The sequence below is a fragment of the Sus scrofa genome, chromosome 14 (assembly GCF_000003025.6).
Source record: "Sus scrofa isolate TJ Tabasco breed Duroc chromosome 14, Sscrofa11.1, whole genome shotgun sequence".
Lineage (NCBI taxonomy): Eukaryota > Metazoa > Chordata > Mammalia > Artiodactyla > Suidae > Sus > Sus scrofa.
In genome coordinates, this window is record NC_010456.5 from 120,509,426 (window position 1) to 120,529,255 (window position 19,830).

The following is a 19,830-nucleotide window of genomic DNA, read 5'->3' on the forward strand; positions in this document are numbered from 1 at the left end:
CAATTAAATTCTTAATGCTATGATTAATTGTATTATAGAATCACTCTTACATGCTTAATGTGTGTCAGCATATCCAGGATGACTCTTCTGTCCCCACTTTGTTTCTCTCAGATGAACACAGATATCCTAGCAGGAGGCAAAAATGACAGGCTTGCTAGCCACCCTGCAGGGATTATATTTTGGCCTGGGTGAGGAGGAGTTGCTGATGTATATAGCAAGTAGATCTCACCTTCCCACTGAGAAAACTGCCCTGTACCCACAATGAATCTTCTTACTTTGGGTTGGTAGGATTGGGAGAAGAATATAGAGGAATTTTTTCCCAGAGATTGTTTATCTTCATTTCTTCAAAGACCCAAAGTTGAGAACCAATGCACTAATTCACTAGTACTCAAATATGACTATTCTCTGAAGTCATCTAGGAAGCTTAAAAAATTCTGATGTTTGGGTCTCACCTTCCAAGATTCTGGTGTAGATGGTATATACAGAATGCAGCCTGGGTATTGAGATCTTTTTAAAAACTCATGTGATTCTGTTTTGCAATAAAGTTTTAAAGTCACTGCTCTATTTAGTGCATCAAAACTAGGCAAAGAAATTTTTAAAACATATCTTTCACAATTGTGAATAATGTAAGTTTGAGGAGGGCACGTACCTTGTACTCTACTGTGTCTCAAACATTAAAATGGTATCTGATGCAGAAGTGGCACTCAGAATATTTTGTTGAGTAAAAGAATACGCTTATTAAGAATTAGTGTAATTTATTCAAAGAATAAACCATTCAAACATCAATTCTTTGAAATAATCTGAACCATAAGAACTAGTGATAAGCTAGTGATGAAACACGGATACATTTTGTATGTGTGTGTAGAAGAAAAACTGAAACTAGATATTTATTTTTAAAAATATAAATAAAGATCCCTGTGTGACTATAAAGTGCCAATATGTTCTTATTCCCCTTAAGTGTATTTGCACTTTAGATAACCCACTGGGACAAAAAGATTATCCCACTGAGGCTAACGCCTACCATGAAACATTTCCTTTATTTAGTTGTTTTCTTCTTTATCTCTTGAAAAAGATTTTTTCTGCTTGCTGTATTCATGTGTTTTGCTTTTCCTGTCTGTGTGAGTGTGTGTGTATATGAGTATGTGTGTGTGTGTTTAATAAAGGCAATGCTCTGTTTCCTTCCTTCAGGAAACACCTTTTTTTCTGCTTGATACAGTTTCTGTCATTTCTACCTTAATGTGATCTAAGAAGTCATCCTTTTCCTGTGAAAAGGAAATTTCCCAACTGTGTTCATAAGTTGCAGCGCCTGCTGTGGCAGAGAGCAAAATCTCAGGAAGAGCTCTTTCTCCCTATTCCACGTGTTCTTTTATTGCTTTTGCCATGTAGCTGATCTTTTTATTTCGAATGTGTACCATCTAATTGACAAGATAGTGGCTTTGTATTTGAGAGTGAGCTCTGTGTTTGTGGGTCAGACCCATGGTGTAACACTTTGTGCACTGGGGCAATACTAGTGCACTCTTCTCCTATTGATTCAAAAGGTAAGCTGGGGAAATGAAGCAGTTAAAAGAGGTGTTCTTTTGAAAGTAATTCTATAGTGTTTTCTTGGTTAAAATGCTTACCACTTCCTCCCTTCTCTAAACACACCCATCTGAGCACATCACTATTTCCTTTGTTTTGAGCCTCTCTTATTTATATATGCAGAACTACCATTTGGAATATGATCTCCTGTTGATTCACCTGAACACCTCTGATTAGCATCTAAGTACTCAGCTAACTGACTTTGCAGTATCACAAACCCCTTCTAAAGTGGGGCTATAGGAAGGATCTGCTATGGTACTGTTGCATTATCATTGGTTCCAGATAACACTGGTTTGCTTTTGCTCACATTGCTGCTGGTGCCTAGAAGATTCTCTCTCTGCTACTTTGTTTGGCTAATACATACTCTTTCGAATTATAATTTGTAAATCAAATACTTACAATTTATGTCTCATAAATTATTGTAATCGCATGTTATCTCTATTATAAAATGTTCCCTTTCTACCTCTTTTGCCCTGGCCTGGGTTAGGAGCCTTGTTTGTGAGCTCACATAGTATCCTGCAAAGGATATAAAAGGAAATTCTATTTTTTAGTTATATTTTGATACCATGGAAACAGCTTTCACAAATGGGAGACTAAAGATCATTCGTACAAGTATGAATTTCTTAAGACAAGGCTGGTTTTGTCATTTTTACTACAACCTCTTTCCTCAGAAGAGTATAACTAACATGGGTTTTTTTGGGGGGGACATTACGATTAAAGGTTATTTTTATGGACTCTCAAAATACTTGTCAGCCATAGACTTACTGACACTTCATCACGGCCATTTGAATGGGTGTGTTCAACATGGGCCTGGTTAAATCGTGTGTGTTGGATATGTGAAGTGAAGGGAACAGAATTGAAGCATGGGAACATTTATACTTTTTAGATTGCTACTTCCTGTTCAGCTAAGCAGTGTCCTTTAACTTTGCTGTTAGCTTAGGAGATAGTCCCGTAAGCTTGACAGATCACAGCTGTATCCTGTACTTCATGTGAAAATGTATTTGCTTTCCCTCCTATTCATTTTTCTTATTTCCTAATACACTAAAGTTTATTCTAATGTTTCATGGAGCAAGAGGCTGGATATATGCCCAAATTAGAATGTGAACAATGGTTAAATAATAGCTTAGAGGCAGAGAATTAATTAAAAATGAGATATGTGTGATACAAAAACTGAATGACGGGGGGAACCTCCTCTGAGTGAATGTTTTAAAGAAGGTCTCAAGAACATTTGGAAGTTTTAGTGCTGTAACAGAGGCAGTTCTATTTCTTGTATTAACCACACAATTCTTGTATAACGAATCAAATACTGATTCTGTTTTCTAACCATTCCATCATTTTATTCTCTCTCAGAGCTTTAGAACAACCTCAGGATATTATTCTTTGATCTTACCGTCTTAAAAATCTTTGATTGCCACTGGAACAATACTGATTATCCCAAGCTCCTTCCTTCTTTGGGATTTTATACTCTAATGTCTGTTTAATCCTAATACACTGGTAAGTTGCTCTCCTTAGTGCAAATTCATTTCTTGACATTGGACATATAGCTTGGAAATACTTTTTAGATCTCATCTTGGTTGAGGTGGAGTGTTTCATTGATGATTCAGCAGAATGACAGGCTACAAGTTCCATGGGAGAGAGGATTCCAATTTTGTAAAAGTGGAAAGAGTACTGGCCTGAAGTCAGGTAATAAGTATTCTGTGACCTTAGGTAGTGGTCTTATGGACCTAAATTCTCACCGGTGAAAAGGGAGAATAGGACTAGATGACCTTTAAGGTCCCTTCAGCCATAGTTGACATATATGGAGCAGGAATGCTCAGCTAGGACAAAATGCAGTTGCCTCTATCATTATATTAAAGGCTGTTACTTCCAGACACCCACCGTTGGTGAAAAGAAGGTAAGCCAACTTTTTTATTTAGAAGGATGAAGCCACAGTGTTCCAGATGGCTCCAGCAGAGCCACAGAATACAGCCAAATAGACAGGTAATGCCAGTGGCCTCCTGACAGTGTAGGTAGTGGACAGGGGCTCATGGATTGACTTATTCAGTGACACTCTTTTATTGGTATAGCACAGTCTAGAAAAGGATTGTCTTTTGTGATACTGCTGATTGGTCTTGAGGAAGTCTTAGAGAATTGACTGGAGTTAAGCCTTCCTTTGGGAACATAGAATGAGAGAGTATTCAGAAGTATTTTCATAAGGAGTGAAGCAGATTGGTACTTATACTTCACATAGAGTAAACTTCTTATAGTGCACATAATTGCTGTAATACACAGATGAAATCTAGGTGCTTGTAGAGGAATAAAGAATATCCATTTGCATGGAGAGCTACCATGACAAATGGACTGGCTAAAGAAAGATTAAAATACATATATATATATATATATATATATATAGTTGAGGTATAACTGACATACAACAGTATGTTAGTTTTAGGTATATAACATAATGATTCAATATTTGTATATGCTTTTTTTGCTACAGAGAGGAGGCTTTTCTTTCTTTTAAATTGTTTTAATTTTTTTCAAACCTTTAAATGTAAGTTTAACATAACACAGAAAAGTGCACAAATCATAAGGTATAGCTTGGTGAATATGCAAAAGCAAACCTAGATCAAGAAATGGGACAGGAGTTCCCATCGTGGCTCAGTGGTTAACGAATCCGACTAGGAACCATGAGGTTGCGGGTTCAATCCCTGGCCTTGATTAAAGGATTAAGGATCCAGTGGGTTAAGGATCAAGTGGGTTAAGGATCCAGTGTTGCTGTGAGCTGTGGTGCAGTTTACAGACGCGGCTTGGATCCCGCATTGCTGTGGCTGTGGTGTAGTCGGTGGCTACAGCTCCGATTCGACCCCTAGCCTGGAAACCTCCATATGCCATGGGAGTGGCCCAAGAAATGGCAAAAAAAAAAAAAGGAAATGGGACACTAGGAACACCCTAATGTATCTCCTCAGGTATCACTCCGGCCCTGCAAGGTAGCCACAATCCTGACAGGCCACAGGTTAACACTACCTGCATCTGAGTTTTGTATAAATGTGATCATGCAATATCTGTTCTTTTGTATTTGGCTTCTTTTGTTCAACATTTTTTCCCATGTTACTGCTTATAACAACAGTTCATTCTCATTGTGTACCTTACATTTTATGAACATACAATCATCTACCCATTTCTTTGATGGGCATTCAGATTGTTTCTAGTTTTGGGCTATTGAAAACTTCTGCCATGGGCATTGTTGTTTATGTTTTTGTTGTTCATATGTATGTTTTTCTGTTGGATGTATTCCTAGGAGAGGAGTGGCTGAATTCCAGGGCAGGTGTGTGTCCAGCTTTTTTAGATAATGCCAAACAGTTTTCCAAAATATTTGTACTAATTGCACAAGGACTTGCAGCGTTTAAGAGCTCCAGATGCACCACATCCTTGCCAATACCTGATATTAAGTTTTTTTGTGTTTGTTTTCATTTTAACCTTTCTGATGGGTAGATAGCTGTATCTCATTGTGGTTTTATTCTCCATTCCCATCTTATGTGATGGGGTTTTAGTTCCATCTTGTTTTTAACACTCTACATTTGTTATTGCAGTTGTTTTATATAGCATTAAAAAATTACTTATTGTTTACCAATTTCTTCACTGCTTCCATCTCAGCTTTTCCTTCCAGTTTTCTTTCTGAAATTAATCCTTTGAAAGTTCCTTTAATGGGTTTAGAACAAACTTTAGTGAGACAGTATTTTACTTTACTTACTTTTGATGGTTTTGTTTGATATATAATTCTAGACTCACAGTTGTCTTCTCTCAGCATTTTGGAAATATTTCTGTGTCTTTTGGTTTTTATTTATGTTTTCTTTTGAAGTCTACTGCAGATCTAATTGTTAGTTCTTTACAGGCTGTTTGTCTCAGGACAACTCTGGAAAACTTCTAGCCATGTTCTCCTTGAACATGACTTCTCCCCTATTCTGTTTCCTCTTTGGGAATTCCAGTTTGTTGAACTTCCTTATTCTCTATGTCTCTTAGCCACTCTTTTTTTTTGTTGGGGGGGGAGGGTGGAGGGGACACACCTATGACATGCAGAAGTTCCTGGGCCAGGGATCAAACCCACACCACAGCAGTAACCAGAGCCATAGTAGTGACAATGCCAGGTCCTTAATCTGCGGAGCCATCAGGGAACTCCTCTTAGCCCCTCTTTTACATATTCTATTTCCTTGTCTCTCTGTGCTTCAGGCTGGCTAGTTTTTTTCAAATCTATATTCCAGTTTATTCTCTTTACACTTCTAGTCTACTGTTTAATCCATTTATTAAGTTTTTTTCATTTATTATATTCAGTAGTTTTTCAAATCTACTGGTCTTTATAACATCTTGTTTCTTTCTCATGCTTGTTATTCTATCTTTAAGTATTTTGAACATGGTAAAAATACTTATAGTCTGTGCCTCAGTGTTCCATTGTCTGCAGTTCTGGGGGCGGGGTAAGTGTCAAATTCTACTCTGTTGTTTCTGCTGACTCTTGTTTAATGTGGTTTGTTTATTCATGTGCTTTAATTTTGAATTTTAAACTTGGCAGGATTTTATCTGTGGGACTCTGTAGGTGGCCTGTTTTGAGATCACCTTTTTCCAAACATATATTTCATTTTTGTCAGGTATCTGGTGGAAATCGGGTGGGTGCTACCAACCTAAGACCACTTTGGTTATTCTTTTGGCCTGGGGTTTGTGGACCATGCTGGTGTGTAAAGTCAAATCCCAAATCCTTGGGAGGATAGACCTGTTGTTACAGGTTTTCAGGAGAGACTTTTCCTTTTCCATTCAGCATTCTGGCTGGGGTGGGGTGGGGATGTTTTAAATTTCCTCTGTGGACAGATTTTTTTTTTTGCGTGGGGTGGGGTCTACCTTTTAACTAAGGGTGTTACCCTTCAGGATTCTGGCTTTATGAGGGGGTGGGGGCCGGAGGGGAAGGGGTGTCCAGAATGTCTCATAACAACTCCCTACTTCCTAGAAAGAACTCTCTTTCTACCTCCATAAGTTGTGACTTGAAGAAAATCTGATCCCTAATTTAGCAATTCTTTTATTCACAACATTAAGCTCATCATTTTCAGAAGACCAGGCAACTTTTATTTTTTACTTCTGATCCTATTCACCCAGGTAAATTGACTGATTAGAAATTCTTTCATAAGTTTTAAGGTGTTTATAATGCTTTGTGTGAGGTGAAAGTAGTAAACATATATTGCTTTGTGATATAATTAAATGTCTAGTTTTTTTGAAGTTACTGAAATAAAAGAGTATTTCCATGAGTATTTATTTATAGTGGCATGATCTATATAATGACTTTATATAAAGAGGTTTCCTCCTTTGAGCCCTGAGTACAAGTTTTTGTTTTAAATCAATGAGTCAGAATGCTAAATGCTCTATTCTGACTGTACTAAAAACACTGGTCCAGGTGCACTGATGGCTTACTTGTATATCAGGTACACTTTTTGTGTCATGGCAAAGGCAGATACTTGAATATATGATATCCTTTTGCCAATTTCTGTAAGAAGGTATTAATTAATGCCTAGAAGAATAGACAGATGTGATTAACATAGTAAATCATCTACAAAAAGTTTGAAATATCTCTTGGGGGGGTTGTTTTCAGCTTTCATTTCTAGGGGTGTAGCAGATGTAATAAATAACTGTTGAACTTGGAGGAAGTAATTTGCTTCTGGCAGAAGGCCCATCCAAATCCTTTCTGTAATTTCTGGTCACATGATTTAAGAATATGGTAGTAAATGTATATCATCTGATTGCTTCCCACTTCCAGTTTTTTTAAACTTAATAGCAACACCAAAGGTACTAGTTTGGGCCTTCTTTTCTCCCTCATGCTCCCTTTTTTACTTAAAACATCATATTATTTATTATATTAGACCAGCAGGAATGAGTTTAAAGGACATGAGAGCTGTTTTAGATTAATGCTTGGCAACTTGGAAAGAGCCCACTGGAGTCACAGTCTTGCTTATCTTGGAGTAAGTTTTAAAAACTCAGCCATTGAGAATTGTTTCTATAAGCTGCCACATTGAAAGGTGGAGTGAAGAAAAACTACACTGATCCACATCTCCCAAAATTCTTGTCAGTATGCTTGTTGGGGATCTTGTTTGAAGGTTGGCGTAGTCCACAGTATAAAAAGCTTTATCATGACAATCAATAAATAATGCAGCTTTGTGTTTACATGGACTTTATAGTGTTTTTTCTCAAAGATCTCAATTTTTCATTTTCATGTATAAAGTATTTACTGCTCTTTTTTGTTTAATAGTTTTTTTAAATGATAGCCATTTATTATATCATAAACTTTTCAGTATTAGAAAAACACCTTTCTTCTTCCTTCTTCCATTTGTAGGATTGCTCAACCTTCAGTTAAACAAAACCAAAATTGTTCACTTGCTCACAGTGTTCCACCCCCTTGAAATAAGCCACAAACTCCCCTGTGGGTGTGCCCAGCCTCTCTCTGCTGCCACAGTTACTTGATCTTCCTTTTCTCACTCTTGGCTCCCGTAGTTGTCTCTTCATCTACTATCTTAGCTCCTCCTTTCCCCTCTTCCACCCAGTTTTTATACTGCTCTAGTCACCTCTCTTCTCAAAGGCTCAGAAGCAGTTCTCATGAATGTTTTTTCTCCCTTTTCTCTAAGTATTCTGAGGGTAGTTACTTATTCACTGTCCAAAAATACATGTTTCATTGAGGAATTCCTACACAAGGCTTAAACCTCTCAGTTGAACATTTTGTAAGAAGTTTTTTTTTTTGTTTTTTTTTTTAGGTATGTGTTATGTATTATAGTTAGGAATTCCTGAATATAAAGTACAGATAGTTCTTGCTTTATAAAATATGTGCTCTAAAAATTGGCTGTATCCTGATATGATATGTTAAATGCAGAGGAGATTACGATTTAAAAGAACCTGGCAAGGAATCTTTGAAGTAAAGAATTCACATGGTGTAAGTAGTTATACCTTAATTTTTCTGTTTTAGTTTTTTTCAGTCAAGTTGTCATATAATGTGCCTTGTAAATGATAATCTTCAAAATATTCTCCATAAAAATGGGATATTTGTCACTTATGTATACTTTGATGTGGAAACCTATATTAATGTTAACCTTATGGCATTTTCACATCAGTAGTAATTTGATCAAAATGAGGGTAGTCTGATCTCAGCAATTTAACATGGTATTCTTCCCACCTTTCATCAGATTAGCAAAATTTCCCAATCCACAAAAGTAATCTTTCTCAGCATCTTTCTGGGCAGTGAACTTGAGCATTTAGGTGCCTGAAAATACAATGCTTGTGATCAATTGTGTTTTTCTTTTTTTTCCCCCAGCCCCTCCTATGCTTATACTTGTTACCATGCAGGCTTTGAGCCAATAGGGTATGGTATATCTGTGCCAGGTTGACCAAGTCTTTGTTTACTGACCTTGGTATTAACCAAGAACATTCTAAGACTCCTTTCATGGTGGTATGGTGGCAGATTGCAGTTTGACTGGCTTCAAGATAATTGGTCTTAATTACTTCTAAGTCATTGGTTGGTACAGTGTAAGAACAAGCATTGTTCCAAGAAAGGATATAAATGGTTCCTGAGTTTCTTTTCTTAGAATGTAGTCAAAAGATTAGGATGAAAGCAAAAGCACATGACACAAAACTGTATGGTTTGCTAGTAGATTGTAGGGTTCCTCTAGCTTAAATTATACAAACCACTGTAAACTGTTAACTAGTGACAGTTTTTATTTCCTTTTTGTATCAATTTCAATCTTTGGTACTTTTATTTAAAGTAAAGCCATGTGATAAAGTACAGGTTTATTAAGAAGTATTTGTCTTTGCATACCTTTCTGCCCCCCCACCCACCATAACTACTCATCCTTTTAAGACCAAGCTCCAATGTAACTTCCCAGGAAACTTTCAAATTGGCTCCTTTTTCTGAGTCTGTAATACATTTATTATAACACAATAACACAGTGTGCACTATAATTTTATAAGAAGCTGTCTCCCTCTTCCTTCCCGAACCCACTAAGTTCTTGGCTAGTATTTTAGAATCAGGGATCGTGTCTCATTTTTTTCTTTGCATTCTCCAGCTGTTCTGCATCCTCAATTGTAGCACATGGTAGGTGTTGAATGAACTGTTGTTAAAAGAATAAATGAATTTAAGCAGAAAAATAGTTGCTGAATTGACTAATAACCAACTTAGAATTTAAAGAGAATTTTTTAAAATCTAAAATGAGAGTAGATTAGTATCTACATAGAGCTATAGATTTGGCACAGAACAGGTTGATATTCTCTAACCATAGTAACACTTGGGGCAGAAAGTATAATGCAGTAAGTTAAAGTGCTTCTAAAATGCAAAGAAGAGATGTGTTTGTAGCTACTTTTGTTTTTGGCTTGTTTTTGTTATAATTAAACCTCCTATCATGTTGTCAGTTTGCTTGAAGAAATGGAAAGTTGGCAAATCTACCAACTGTCCAAAGATACTTTTACTAAGGGCAGGCAGAACTGGAGGGGTTGAGGGATGGGAGTGAAGATGGGGAGTAAATGTCTAACCCTGTCCCTGGCCCTGTCTTGGAGAGAGCTTATGACAGTATATGGAGACTTGAAGCTGTTTTAATTTTTAAATTTTTATTTATTTATTTATTTATTTTAGGGCCACACCTGAGGCATATGGAGGTTCCCAGGCTAGGGGTCTAATCAGAGCTGCAGCTGCTGGCCTATGCCACAGCCACAGCAACGCCAGATCTTTAACCAACTGAGCGAGGCCAGGGATTGAATCTGAATCCTTGTGGATACTAGTCAGATTCATCAACCACTGAGCCACGATGACAACTCCCAAAGCTGTTTTAATTTTAGAGGATGGGATGTGGTTCTTGTCATGGATAGGCAGCATGTGTTCTATAGCTTGAATTTAGAGAAGTGAGATTGTTAATCCTGTAAGCCGTGTGATATGTCCGCTTGGCTGCTTACCTATCTTATTAGCAATGTTGGAAGCTAAGTACTTGAAATCTGAGCAATGAGAATATTTAAATTTCCCAAGATTTAAAAAAAAAATGTTTGGTATGGCTTTTTTTTTTTTTAACAGGGTAAATTATTTGAAATATGACACACATTTACACACACATTATAAAAGCAACAATTAAAAAATGGTTCCAGGGAGTTTCCTCTTGCAGCTCAGCGGGTTACAAACCCAACTAATATCCAAGAGGATGCACTGGCCTTGCTCAGCAGGTTAATGATCTGCCCTTGCTGTGAGCTGTGGTGTAGGTCACAGATGTAGCTCAGATCCTGCATTGCTGTAGCTGTGACGTAGCCTAGCAGCTACAGCTCCAGGTCGACCCCTAGCTTGAGAATTTCCATATGCCACAGGTGCAGCCCTTTTTTAAGAAAAAAAGAAAAAAAAAAAAAAAATGGCTCCATGGTCCCATACCTTTAGATGGAGCAAATCAAAACAAAAGTACTATTTCTGGGAGTTCATTGATGGCCTGTTGGTTAAGGATTCAATGTTGTCATTGCTGTGGCTTGGGTTCGATCCCTGGTCCAGGAACTTCTACATGCTGAGGGTATGGCTGAAAACAAACCAACAAAAAGTGTTTTTAATAAGAAACTGCATGTGTTATGAGTGATTCATATATTGTGTGGCCATATCACATTTTATTTTTACTTGTTTTCTATTCTGTCTTTGAACTTTTCTCCAATATTTGTAAATGTAGGTTTTTTATTTTTTAATTTTTTTATGGCCACACCCATGGCATATGGAAGTTCCGGTCCCAAGGATTGAATCCAAGCTGCAGCTGCAACCCATGCCACGGCTGTAGCAACTCCAGATCCTTAACCCACTGTGCCAGCCAGGCCAGGGAGCAAAGTCACACCGCCACAGAGACAAGCTGGATCCTAACCAGTGCACCATAGTGGGAAGTCCTTGATTATAGGCATTTTTAATAGTACATAAATATTTATTCTTCATTTTTATGTTGATATTTATATGTAGTCTTTCTCATCTTTTAAAAGGTGCTTAATAAAAAGTGTTGTTTTAAAAAGTATTATGCTATAGTTGAGTCAAAGCCATGTTTTTTTCCACTGGAAGTTTTAGCATTCTTCAGATACAATACCGGCTCGCTAGTTTGGTTAATTTTTGTTTTAAATTGGAATCATGCCCAATCTTTAGACCTAATATTTTACCGAATTTGAACCTCAACTTTATTAGGCTTATCTCACCAATCATTTTATATAATGTTTATTTATTTATTTATTTGGTCTTTTTAGGTCCGCACCCACGGCATATGGAGGTTCCCTGGCTAGGGGTCTAATCAGAGCCGTAGCCAGCCTACACTACAGCCACAGCAATGCTAGATCCTAGTCATGTCTGCAGCCTATACCACAGCTTACGGCAACACTGGATCCTTAACCCACTAAGAGAGGCCAGGGATCGAACCCACAACCTCATGGTTCCTAGTCAGATTCGTTGCTGCTGTGCCACAACGGGAACTCCTATATTATGTTTAAATACATTTTTTTTAATCTAGGAAATAAAAACTTCTGAATATTAACCATATCTCATTTATCCCCAATCTTTTCTATCGTGACTTTTTAGTAATTGCTTCCTCCTTAAATCCTCTATCATCTCTTTTAACAAATAACTATCAAATATTAAATAGACAAAGGCCTTTATTCATTTACCATCGATAATATTTTTTGAACATGCCCTATGCTAGGTCCTGAGGGGCTTCGCCCTGAAGTTCCTCACAGCACATGTGAGAACTATGTCAGTGAACAGAAAATTGTGAGTCAATGTAATGAGTGCTTTGTTGGAGGTGGGCCAGAGGGCTGTGGGACTTGAGGCTTTAAACTTCAAGGTGGAGGCTTCTAGGAGGCTTTCCTTCATAAATCATCTTCGCAAGGGAGGCAAAACCAGAGTATTCCTAAAGGAGAGATTACAGAATGTGGCCAGAGATGCCCGCAGACAAGAGTTCACTTCACCAGTTTGGTGAGGCTCTCATTTTCTGAAGCATGAGCACCATGGTCAGCATTTTCATCAAGGAGTTATCTATGTTGTATTATTACTTCAGAGAACAGTTAACTTGGGGAAGAAACATCCATGCTGAGAATAAGAGCTGTTCTGTCTCTCTTATGGGTTCTAGGGCCATCTCTGACTTGTATATCATAACCCCAGGATGGCGGACTATTCTGTGAAGATAATTCCTGCGTAGAATTCATGTACCCCTTATCACCTTAGCTTTGGTTTGTTTTTGTCCAGGCCTTTTTTCTCTCTTTGACTTTTGCTCCCTCTGCCAAATCTCTTATGCTGTTCAGTTGCCCCTCAACTGTCTGGGCTTTCTTTAACCCAGAGCTTCCCCATGGTATGTGTAAAATTGGCCTAATATGAAAATAACTTGTAATGAAAAATAACTACTCTGCCTTTTCTCTCTGTTGCCACTAGTTGTGTGATGCTGTTTAACCTCCTTGAGTCTCAGTATTCTTTCTTATAAAAGGGGCATGATAGTACTGATAGAGTTCTTGTGGGTGGGACATGGGATGAGTACGTAAAGCACACAGCAGCCTGAATTATTCCAGTGGCACTTTGACTGCTTAGTGGCAGTCACTTCCCTGAGAACACAGGAGTTTGCACACAGTTGGTTTTTACTCTTTTTAAAATTGTATGTCTTTTAATAAGGTCTATGATCATCTCCCTGCCTCCCATTTTTCTGGCACTTTGCTTTTCTTTTTGGTGAGTGTTCACTCTTAGTTGTTTTGCTACTTTGATCATAACCGAGTACCCATTTACACAGGTATATCTATTCAGCAGATGTTTATGGATGGTTTCATTGTGCTAGGTGTGCTTGGTGCTAGGCTTTGGGGTACAGAGGTGATCCCATTCAAGAGGAGGAAGCACATGGAGTTCCTGTTGTGGCGCAGTGGAAACAAATCTGACTAGGAACCATGAGGCTACAGGTTCGATCCCTGACCCTGCTCATGGGTTAAGGATCCGGCATTACTGTCTATATTGCTGTGAGCTGTGGTATAGGCCGCAGACATGGCTCGGATTTGGTGTTGCTGTGGCTGTGGTGTAGGCTGGCAGCTGTAGCTCTGATTTGACCTATATGCTGTGGGTGTGGCCCTGAAAAGAAAAAAAAAGAAAGGGAAACACATGGAAGTAGCCAGCTGGTATGAGGAGTTCTGTAATGTTATTTAAAGCATTATGGGAACACAGAGGAAGGAGCTTTAAATTTTGATTAAATCAGGAAAGTAGATTAGATGGGAGCCCTGAATTCTCATTTGGTGGATAAAAGGAGGATCATGGAACTGTTTATACAAAGACAGGTAGAGATATAAGGTATATATGGTCAACATGAAGCAAAAGTCTGTGCTTTCCTCCCCCACCTCTCCAGTTCTTCTACCATAAAAGTAAACAGAAAAGAAAGCCTTTTTTTTTTTTTTTCTGATTTGAAAACTACCTTGCCTCTGGTGAATAAAGCATTCTGCTTTATGTGCAGTTATTTTATTTACATATATATGCAAAATCAGAGCAAATGTAGGGGTAGCACAAGTGTTTAAAAGCAATACATGAACGTGCATATTCTTGAACTGTGTTTTCATACTGTCAGTTTTCTCTCCACTTCCTGTGTTTCCTTCCATTGATCACTTACTTTATGCCTGGCACTTTACAAAGATTCTCTCTTTTAATCCATACAACTCTATGAGTTAAGATTCTCCTTGTTTAGCAGATGAGAAAACAGACCCAAATTTAAAAACCCAAAACCAAAAATTTGTTTAAGATGCTTTGGCTTGTAGGTAGTTGAGCTCTTCCTCTGAGCCAGCCTTATCTCTAGTTTCTGTTCTCTTCATCCTAAAATGAAGTGTAGAGCTGCTGCTTAAGAGCCTTAGAGTAAGCCCATCCAATAAATTACTGACCAGTTGGATGACTGTACAGGCAGCCAAAACTTTCTAAGTTTTAATTCCTTCACCTAAGAAATTGAGTAGCTGGAACAGATGAGTCTAATTCCTTTTAACTTTATGATTTCTTCTTAAGCTCCTTCCATGTACATATCTGATCGTTTTGTTCAAGCAAGTATAAGTTATGGGATGTAGTGGAAAATATTCCAAAGCATAGATTGCGAAGGCAAGACTCCTTGGAGTTTAAAAGTACTTTAAAAATCAAAACAGTGATTGTTTTTAGGAAAGTGGGAGAAGGGATTGCCTGGGAAGAGGCATGAGAGAACTTTTCTGGGGTTAAAATAATATTCTTTATCTTGACAGGATTTGGGGTTATACAAAGTATATACTAACATTTCTGCATTTCATTCTATGTAAACTTTACATCAAAACAAAAAAGCCGTAAGCAAATATTGAGCTCTTGGTAATGATATGCATGCAGAAGTGTTTATGGGGAATTATACTGATGCTTATAATTTACTTTAAAATGCATGAAAGATAAGATGATGAAAAGAATGGATAGATATTTGATAAAATACGTGTAGTACAGTGTTAATAGTAGAATCTAGATATTGTATATATGGTACTCATTGTAAAATTCTTTCAAATGTGCTTATATGTAAATTTTTAAGAATAACATAATACATATATATTAGTATTAAATATTATATTAATAAATTATTGAGGGGGAAATCACTTTAAGAGTGAGTTGATAGGAGTTCCCTGATGGCCTAGTGGTTAAGGATCCAGCATCGTCACCTGCAGCATCTTGGGTCACTGCTGCGGCATGGGTTTAACCCCTGGCCCAGCAACTTCCACATGCTGCAGGCGTAGCCAAAACATTGACAATTTCATATCTACAGCCTCTTCTCTCAAAGGGTCTTTGTTAATGCTACCCAAGGCTCTAGTCAGAGTTTAAGCAACCTGATTTAAACAGCTCAGAGCTTTTCTTTCCTTAGCCAACCTTATAGGTGGGGAAGTTCCTCCCCTTAGACATTTCAAACTAGTCTGAATGTCCCACAGAGCTGAAGCTTGCCAAGTTCATCTCTGTGGCTGAGTCACTAATAGTTATACCATATTTCTAGAATGAAGTGTCACCATCAGCCAAAGGCTAAACTGTTCTCCTCCCATCTCCTACCCCACATATATCCTTGGTCAGGTGATGTTTGTTGAGGAAAAGACCCTTTTTTGAACTTGTCCTTTGTTTTCAGTCTACCACATGTATGAGAATGCCTTATATTTTGTTAACGAATCACACTTCATGCTTTCAAAGCACTTATAGTCGGAGACAGTTTCTCATTGTGCTGCTTTGAGTTCTGGCACTTGAGAGCATCTTCATTCTGAAGATTATAGAATGCCCTCTCGTATTTGGAGCAGAGAATTTTCTTCTCTTCATTGGTTAAGCCCTACCCGCTAGTGGTACCGAAATTGAGCGCCCCATCCAAGTTGTATTTGAAGATATACAGGGATTAGGACGGCATGAACTCTTGGGCAGCAAAAAGCAAGGGGGAGGTACCTAGAATAATGAATTCAATCCTGGGAATAACTAATTTCATGCTAAAAAAAAAAAAAGCTGAAATACGTTTTGAATTATTTTGTTCTAAAGATGCCACCTTTTTCTTTCATGCCAGTAATTAATCACAAGTCATTTTACATCCTAATAACACAAGCTGTTTGTTTGAAAATTAGAGTTGGAGGGCAGGGAGAGAAGAGGATAGAATACTTTTTTTTTTTTAGCATATGGAGGTTCCCAGGCTGGGGGTCCAACTGGAGCTGTAGCCGCTGGCCTACGCCACAGCCACAGCAATGCCAGATCCAAGCCGAGTCTGTGACCTACATCACAGCTCATGGCAACGACAGATCCTTAACCCACTGAGAGAGGCCAGGGATCAAACCCACATCCTCATAGATACTAGTCGGGTTCGTTAACCTCTGAGCCACGAACGGAACTCCTGGAATACTTCTTTTTTTTTTTTTTTTTTTGTCTTTTTGCTATTTCTTGGGCCGCTCCCTCGGCATATGGAGGTTCCCAGGCTAGGGGTCCAATCGGAGCTATAGCCACCGGCCTACGCCAGAGCCCCAGCAACTCGGGATCCGAGCTGCGTCTGCAACCTACACCACAGCTCACGGCAAGGCCGCCGGATCCTTAACCCACTGAGCAAGGGCAGGGACCGAACCCGCAACGTCATGGTTCCTAGTCGGATTCAGTTAACCACTGCGCCACGACGGGAACTCCCTGGAATACTTCTTGAGTTATACATGAGCCCATGCTATAGTGGTTAAGCCTCTGACACTCATTAGTGAATATTTTTATTTAAAACCCACAAAACTGATGAGGAGAGGGAAGGAGAAATTTGATGACTTGAGAGCTACCCTAGAAGATTAGATCTGTAAAATTACATGAATCCCTGAAACAGGCAGGTGTATGTGAGTGCCAAATAATGTCTGAACTAACCAAGAAAAACTTGCTTTTCTTCATGGCTGTGGTAAAAGCATTGGTTCCCAACTTTCACGTTTATAAGGATTTTTTTAAGGGACTAAATACACATTGGGCAGGCAGCTGTGTAGTCCAAAAAGTATTGGCTGGATTTCACATACTGGGGGCTTGTGGATTCCTAAGAATGTCACACCTTGTCTGTGCCAATAAATCAGTGTCTATTCTTGATACTAAATCTGATGTCATTGGCAGATTTTCCTCTTTATTGGAAGGGTGATATTCAGAAGGGAGGGTTCCCCCCCCCCATGAATTTTGCTCTGAGATGTTTTTATGGTTTCTTTTTCTTTTCTTTCTTTCTTTCTTTTTTTTAATGCTATGAAATAATACTGACAAGTCCCAAGAAAACTGGATCTGGATTTCATTTTGTCTCTTCAACTCTGTGTGATCCTGTGCACATTCCTGACATGTTACAAACAGCTTGTGTCTCTGAATGTGCAGTATCAGTTTTCAGTGGTGAAAGCCCCAAAAGGAAACAGACTGACTCTTCCATGCACAAACAGCTGGGCAGTTGTGGATGGAATTAATTGCTGATATATATTGGCTCTGTTTTTCTTCTCTTGTCATTTCCTTTGCAGCTGTGAAAGTGAAGTTTGACTTGAAAACACATTTCCAGCAGTGCAAATCCAAAAAGTATCAAGATGGGATTCTTCAAATATAATTTACTACCCAAATGCTACCTTTGAGTTGTTCAATTAGGGGATTTGATGAGGAAGACCAAGGGATGGCAGCAGGTGATTCGTAATTAAGCATATGAATGAAAAAAATAATTATATCAGGCACGTGAACTATGAAGGGAGTATTCTGGAATGGGTTAACTTATCATATGGCAAGAATGACCTCATAATCCAACAAAAGGCTAGATCAGTCAGCACCTACCCCCAGGATTCTGAAAGAGGGTGTTCTAGGCCATCTCTCAAAATATTGAAATAGTCAATGGTCCAGACTGATTTATTGTTCCAGTGTAAGGGAGTAGCAGTTGGAGAGGGTATTGTGAAACATATATCATTAAAAATATTTTCCAGATCTTTTCCCAAAGCCCTTTCCATTGTTTGTTTTAAATTCTATGTAAATGATTATATAGCTTATTTTTTACATGCTTGGGTATTCTACTGAGAAACCTATTTTTTATTTCATGGCTTATAGGAGTTCAATTAAAAGTAACTTTTGGTTGTGTCTCTGAATGTATATATATAAAAAGTAGTATTGATTAAAATCACTTTGAACAATAATCAGATGTTTAGTAATAGTTTCAATAATTGAATTATTTTAGACACTATTAAAGATTTTTATACAGTATGTATACATCCTATTGAATATTTATTTGGAAATCAAAAAATTTAAAAATCAAAACTTATAGAATTATTTGAAAAAGTGAGTGATCACAAAAATTTTAAGGCATAGTACATATTAGTTATTTTCTTTAAAATAATTATCCCTTTTAATATGTTTATCTCAGTATTATACCAAAGCAAGTTCATAAATCACGTCCCTTATTTTTGAAGGTGGCTCTTGCTAGTTGTTAAGAAAATGCTTGTGTTTCTGTATTTTTAGTTTAGGGCTTGAGTATTGGTAGGGAAAACTAGGTAATGCTTGATCATGTTTGGGTCCCCTGTCCTGGCCAGATAGGCCAAAGTCAAGTTCCAGAGTGAGCAATGTTGCTGACACCTTGAGATATGCAGAAGCTACTGTTGCTAAACTTAGCAGTTGGCATGGTTGGACTTCCTTTACAGTAGTCCATTTTGACCTAACATTCTGTTGATTGAGCTGTGTGACTTACCTTGCATTTTATCTTTACTTTCTTCATGAAAAAGCAATAATCTGTATTTCATTTCATGGCAGGAAAGCAAATCTGCAAACATGAACTTTTCCCCCATCTCTTTGAAGAGAATTATCCAATTAATTTTGATTCAGAGGCCCTAAAAAATATTGTGGCAATATTAGTGTGCAGTTTGCTCTCACTGAAGTCTGCCTGGGTGTGTTGTTTCCCCCAGAGTGGGCTCCACCCTTGCTCTAACCACACGGTGTGGATATCTTACTGTTTAAAACAAAGTTCATTTTTAGGGCAGCATTGCATCAGAATTGCCACACAAAAACCAGCTTAAGAAATGTACAGCAGCTTCTATTTTTTTGTGTAAGTAAATACAAAGTTGTCTATTGTAATACTGATATCTCACAGCTTAGGGGAAAAGCATAGATAAAATAGATGGTTAATTTTGTGCCAGCTGCTAGCAATGTGCAATATTCTTCTTGGGGAGGAGCCTGTGGCTTTATCACTCAACTAAATTTTTTTCTGTTAGTTTGCTTGTCTGATTTTTTTTTTTTCTTCATTAAACAGTTTGCTGAATTGTTCTTAATTGTTTGGGGGGTGATGTTGACTGTTTAAGGAAAATACTGGTAGTCTCTCAAACATGCTAATGATTTAAGATAAAAATGCTTGATGTACTGTTTTGCATTGAATTTATTGGACTCATTAATAGTATAGTCTGGCAATACTGTACTTCAGGATATTATGGCATGAACTTTGTGTGTAAGAGTGGGTTCATTGAATTAAAAAAAGGCAGCATCTAAAGAGCCTTTATTTCTGGCATAATGATGCTTTGTCCTCCCACTATTGGGTATTTGTCAGAAGAGTTGAGGAAGGCTGCAGCCCTGAGTTCTGTTCCATGCCTTGTCTGTGCCTCTGTGTTCTTTCTAGAGTGTGTGACGTGAACGGTAAGTTGAACTATAGGAGTTTTATTGTTTTTCAGTGAGGTCCATGTTCAGCAATATTTCTCTGCAAATGGGGTCTAACTTTTCTTCTCACATATTGGAGTTCTGTTCATAGTTTGGTTTTCAGTGCCTGTGAA

General features: G+C 37.9%; 1 protein-coding gene across 10 annotated transcripts in view; it reads left to right on the top strand.

Annotated features, from left to right (window-relative positions):
- Positions 1-19,830, top strand: part of ADD3 (adducin 3) — a 132,305-nt gene that overhangs the window by 58,005 nt on the left and 54,470 nt on the right. For 2 of the 10 annotated variants that reach the window (XM_021073192.1, XM_013983721.2), the window contains exon 1: positions 18,446-19,115. The exons of the other annotated variants lie outside the window; for them this stretch is intronic. The gene's annotated coding sequence lies outside the window, so the exon portion shown is untranslated. Of the gene's footprint in view, positions 1-18,445; positions 19,116-19,830 lie in introns of those variants that run through there. 10 annotated transcript variants of the gene reach the window in all.